Source organism: Somniosus microcephalus, unplaced genomic scaffold, assembly GCF_052327205.1.
Source record: "Somniosus microcephalus isolate GS21.2 unplaced genomic scaffold, FLI_Smic_1.0 unresolved_chr1, whole genome shotgun sequence".
NCBI lineage: Eukaryota > Metazoa > Chordata > Chondrichthyes > Squaliformes > Somniosidae > Somniosus > Somniosus microcephalus.
Window position 1 is genome coordinate 121,261,277 of NW_028225179.1, and position 5,823 is coordinate 121,267,099.

The window sequence follows — 5,823 nt, forward strand, 5'->3', positions numbered from 1 at the left end:
AAAATACTTTGATCTATCTTTATTTAGGTCCAAAATGGAAGACCTCACAATTTCCTACCTTGAACACCATCTGCCACAGTTTTACCCACTTAATTAAACTATCAATGCCCGTTTCGAATTTCCTGCACTGATTTATGCTATTTACTGTGCCACCTAAGTTGGTTTCATCAGCCAACTTATATATACAGCTCTCTAATTCCTTTATCCAAGTTAGTTATAAATATAGTGGAAAGGTGTGCCCCAATTCCGCTCCCTGGGCTCACAACTAGTCACACTCTGCTAATGTCGTTCTGATCTTTTCATTTCCTGGTTTCAATCTCCTCCTCAGCTTCTAAACATGTTACTGATAGAGTGCTTTGTAATAGCTTAAACTTTACAACGTTTCGCAACTGTTCATCTTTCTTCGAAAACACAGGGGGATCATATTCCCATGGGTGCTTGACAAAATGCAGACAGTTCCTCTTTTCCCTAAAAGTGAAGATATCAAATAGACAACGGGTAGATATCCTTTGTTCCTTATGAGTGTATGCATTATCTACACAAGGAAATATTCCCTTCGGTCTTGATGAGTGATGATATTATACACACAAGGGGAAGATGTCCTTTGGTCCCGATGAATGAAGATATCATATGCACAGCCAATGAAACTTTCGAAGAGGGGTCATTTGAATTTAACCAGGAGAGTGGACCCCGCCCAATATTTCCACTCCTCCCCACCAATCCTTGAGCTTTGAATCTAATTGCTGAACTCTTACCACAAAAAATCAAACCATGACCTCCTAATTTGAACGACTCTTTTACAACCAAAGCTCAGCTTCACGGATTGGTCAGCTAGTGTAGTGGCCATGTTACTAGACTAGTAATATCAGAGCCTCTGCGTTCAAATCGCACCATGGCCGTTTGTAAATCTTACTTTTGTTTATGGAACGAATCTGTAAATAAAAAGCAGTAAAGGTGACCACGAAGCACGCCCATTGTAAAAAGCAAATTGATTCGCTGGTGTCCTATAGGGAAGGAAACCTGCCCTCTATATTAGTCTATTAGTGACTTCCGTCCCACAGCAATGCGGTTGACTCTTTACCTGCCTTCAGAAGTGATCTAGTCCTGGATAGAGGAATGGCTATCTAACAGAAGGCAGAGAGTTGGGATAAATGGTTCATTCTCAGACTGGCAATCAGTAACTAATGGTGTTCCACAGGGGTCAGTGCTGGGTCCCCAACTCTTTACAATCTATATTAACGATTTGGAGGAGGGGACCGAGTGTAATATATCAAAGTTTGCAGATGATACTAAGATGGGAGGGAAAGTAGTGAGTGAGGAGGACATAAAAACCTGTAAGGGGACATAGAAAGGCTTAGTAACTGGGCAGAGATTTGGCAGATGGAATACAATACTGGAAAGTGTGAGGATATGAACTTTGGCAGGAAAAATCGTGCAGCAAGTTATTATCTTAATGGCAAGAAACTGGAAAGTACTGAAGTACAAAGGGATCTGGGGTCCTGGTGCACGAAAATCAAAAGGTTAGTATGCAGGTGCAGCAAGTGATTAAGAAGGCCAATGGAATGCTGGCTTTCATTGCTAGGGGGATAGAATATAAAAATAGGGTGTCATTGCTTCAGTTGTACAAGGTATTGGTGAGACCGCACCTGGAATACTGCATACAGTTTTGGTGTCCATACTTAAGAAAAGACATACTTGCTCTCGAGTCAGTACAAAGAAGGTTCACTCGGTTAATCCCGGGGATGAGGGGATGGACATATGAGGAGAGGTTGAGTAGATTGGGAGTCGACTCATTGGAGTTCAGAAGAATGAGAGGCGATCTTATTGAAACATATAAGATTGTGAAGGGGTTGGATCGGGTGGATGCGGGGAGAATGTTCCCGATGATGGGTGAAACTAGAACTGGGGGCATAGTCTTAGAATAAGGGGCTTCTCTTTCAAAACTGAGATGAGGAGGAACTACTTCACTCAGAGGGTGGTAGGTCCATGGAATATGCTGCCCCAAAAAGCTGTAGAAGCTACATCATTACATAAATTTAAAACAGAAATAGACAGTTTCGTAGAACTAAAGGGAATTAAGGGTTACGGGGAGCGAGCAGGAATTTGGACATGAGCCTAGGTTCGGATTGGCAATGGCCCTGTGGGTAGCGGAGCGGGCCCAGGGGCCGTGTAGCCTGATCCTGCTCCTATTTCGTGTTTCTAATTCTGTTAGATTCAGGAGATGGTCCTGTGATAGTAGATTGTCGGTTAGGATCAGATCAGCCGATTGGCCTACTCCTGCTCCTATTTCTTATGTTCTTATGTAAGCCACTCAGTTATATTAAACTGCTACCGGTGGTTCAAGTTGAAGGTCAATCACAACCTGATCAGAGCAACTAGGGATGGGCAATAAAGGCCGGACTTGCTGTTCGGTCAACTGCTTGTCAAACTCCTTCCTTCTCTGGTTTACAACAACATGCTACGAGTAAGCACGAGACACTTGATGGTGGCGCATACAGAACAGACTTTATTCATATACAGCATAGGTGATCAGTCTATACTTTATACAGAGAGTAGCTTTTCAGTTTCTCTATAGAGATCTCCCACTAGCTGTTGAACACCCTGCTCCTTTAAAAAACTTTCCTCTGCCTGCATCAAAGGTACATGTCACAGATAAGACCTCCTGATGTATCTGTTCCCGAATCCGTGGAAGATAGTCTATTTACATAAGCAGCCTTAATTGTTTACTTCAAAGATATTTCGCTCAAACAAGACTTCCTGACCCAGATACTCTGGATTCGATTGAGGTGTGGTTTTCTTAACAGCTTAGCTTCCTAAACATCCTTTCTACACTGTAGTTAATAAATGCATTGCCTATTGTTATTTCACAAGCCACTAAATTTATACTTTAATCACTCATGGTCGATGTTGTCCAAGTCACTTATTACTTTGCTAAGGCATTCTGCTGTTTTTTTAATTCATTCACAGGACGTGGACATCTCTGGAAAGGCCAGCATTAATTGCCCATCCCTACATCGCCTTGAGTAGGTGCTGGTGAGCTGCCTTCTTGAACCGCTGCAGTCTGTGTGGTGAAGGGTAGTTAAATGTAAACCACATCGCTGTCAGTCTGGAAGTCACATACAGGTCAGGATGGCAGTTTACCTTTCCTAAAGGATATCAGGGAACCAGCTGGGTTTTTTATAACAAGTCTCATGGTCACCATTGCTGATACATTTAATTCCAGATTTAATTAATTGACTGAATTTAAATCCCCCAGCATCTGTGGTGGGATTGGAACACACCTAATCCAAGTCATAACCCCAGGCATTTGATTCACTAGTCTGATAACATAACCACCATGCTACCGTAATCCTGTTTATGGTGGAAAGTCTTTTGCTCTAAGATACAAGGCAGTTCGATTGTTAACCCTTAACTCAACAAGATAGCCAACAATTTTCAGCGAAGCCCACAATCTAAGAATAAATTCAATTAAAAGATAATCCAGATTCCCATTATTTTACAGCATGGTTCAATTCCTACATGGTCGCGCGCACCCATTGATGTGACTTCCTGTGTCTGTCAATTTCCAGTCAGGACAACGGGCTGGAGCTTTATGAGAATAAAAAACACTTTTTGTTCCTTACACTTTGAGAAATACATATCCTATCGTCGTGTTTCAGATATCGTCATACACACAGAGACCATACTGGTTTCCTTACAGGCTGGATGCAGAAGCAATATTCACAATGAATCCCTGATGTCCTCACACACGAAGCTGACGGGGATCCTTGTCTGCTGTGTATTCCTCTCAAGATGAAGAATGGAAAAAGTTTGTGAAGTCGCCGTGGTGTGTTTCACAACAGCAGCAGAACTACCGTCTCCTTGCAAATACGGGAAGTGGGACAACTGGTGATGTGGTGGGATGAGAAAGAACGTGCGGAACCTGCCTCAGCCAAACTGATCAAGCAACACCAAGCTGGATACCGGGAAATAGGGTTTATTTTATGTGCAGTTACTTTCATTACTTGCATAATTTAAGAATTAGAATTACCGGGTATATCACCATATTTTTCACCTCCTCCCGGAATCTCCTCTGGGTCCACGCATAAATGCAGGTGTTTGTGCAGGAGCTCAAATAATTCAACAGAAGGGTGATTCTGATCGCCAAATAAAGCGAGTTTGAGCCAGTGAATGTAGTTGTCTCCGTGACACTGACAAAAAAGTGTATTATAGTAATTGGCGCCGTCAACACAATAAAGCTCCCCGAGATAGTGAAGAGCAGAATGATGGATGTTCTTCGGTCCTTCAGCTCGGGATCACTGCTGTTCTCCCCAGTGTTGCGGCTATTCAGGGCTCTGCGAGCTCTACTAGCCACCATGATGTGCCTGGCAGTGAGAGAGTTCAACAGTAACATCGCAGGGTATGGAAGTAATGGGGAAGCTAAGGTGCTAATCCACTTGTAAGCTATCCATCTCGGCAAAGAGACATATCCCGTTACTGTCCGACAGCCACACTCTATATCCCCAACAATATAGTAGGGCTCATAACGGAAATAAACTGGAATGTTTATCAAAAAGCTGAGCAAACACACCACAGTTAGAACCACAGTGGCAATTCTTTCGGTGCAAAATTTTACTTTACTTTCTGACAACAAATGGCTATGAAGCGGTCAAAGGTGAACGACAGTGTGGACCAGACAGAGAGTTGGCTACTAACTACTTGTATAAAGGCAATAAGATGACACGTTATGGTGTAGCTCAAGAATGAATGCAGGAAATGATAATGAAAGATGCTTTGCACGCTTACATTGAAGAGACAGACCATGAGATCTGCTATTGCCACAGCCGCCATGGAACGAGTGATTCCTTTGGAGAGGCCGCACTTTCCCCGGGACAGGATCACAATTGACATCAGGTTCGCTGTAAACAATGGAAAATCAAAACAGAGGAATCAAAGAAAATCACACCTGCTCGGAATTGCGTATTTTTCGAATTTATTCACTTATGGGATCTGGGCATCACTGGCAAGGCCGGCATTTATTGCCCATTCCTTATTGCCCTTGAGAAGGTGGTGGTGAGCCACCTTCTTGAACTGCTGCAGTCCGTGTGGTGAAGGTACTCCCACAGTGTTGTTAGGGAGGGCGTTCTAGGATTTTGACTCAGTGACAATGAAGGATCAGCGATATACTTCTAAGTCAGGATGGTAGAAACACAGAAACACAGAAAGAAACAGAGAAAAATAGGAGCAGGAGTCGGCCATTCGGCCCCTCGAGCCTGCTCCACCATTCAATTTATCATGGCTGATCCTCTATCGCAGTACCATATTCCCGCTCTTTCCCAACCTCCTTGATTCTTTAAATGGCGTGTGACTTGGAGGGGAATTTGGAGGTGGTGGTGTTCCCATGTGCCTGCTGCCCTTGTCTTTCTAGGTGGAAGAGGTCGCGGGTTTGGGAGGAGCTGTCGAAGAAGCCTTGGCGAGTTGCTGCAGTGCATCTTGTAGATGGTACACACTGCAGCCATGATGCGCTGCTGGAGGACGGAGTGAATGATTAAGGTGGTGGATGGGGTGCCAATCAAACGGGCTGCTTTGTCCTGGATTGTGTCGAATCGTGAGACCGAAGGCATGTTACTGAAACCGATACCTCCCTGGGTCTCCCTGGGTGCGTTTCTGAGTCAACAAGAACCAAAAATAAAAACAGAAAATGCTGGAAATACTCAGCAGATCAGGCAGCATCTGTGGAGAGAGAAACAGAGTTAAGGTTTCAGGTCGATGACCCTTCGTCAGAACCAAGTTCACTCGCTGCTCTCTGCTCATTTAACTGGCCTCAGTCGAGAGAAAAAACCA

The 5,823-nt window shown here is 43.8% G+C and overlaps 1 pseudogene; it reads right to left on the minus strand.

The window, feature by feature from the left end:
- Positions 1 to 4,000: 4,000 nt before the first annotated feature.
- On the minus strand, positions 4,001 to 4,830 carry LOC147095770 (mu-type opioid receptor-like; annotated as a pseudogene).
- Between the last annotated feature and the right edge of the window lie 993 nt (positions 4,831 to 5,823).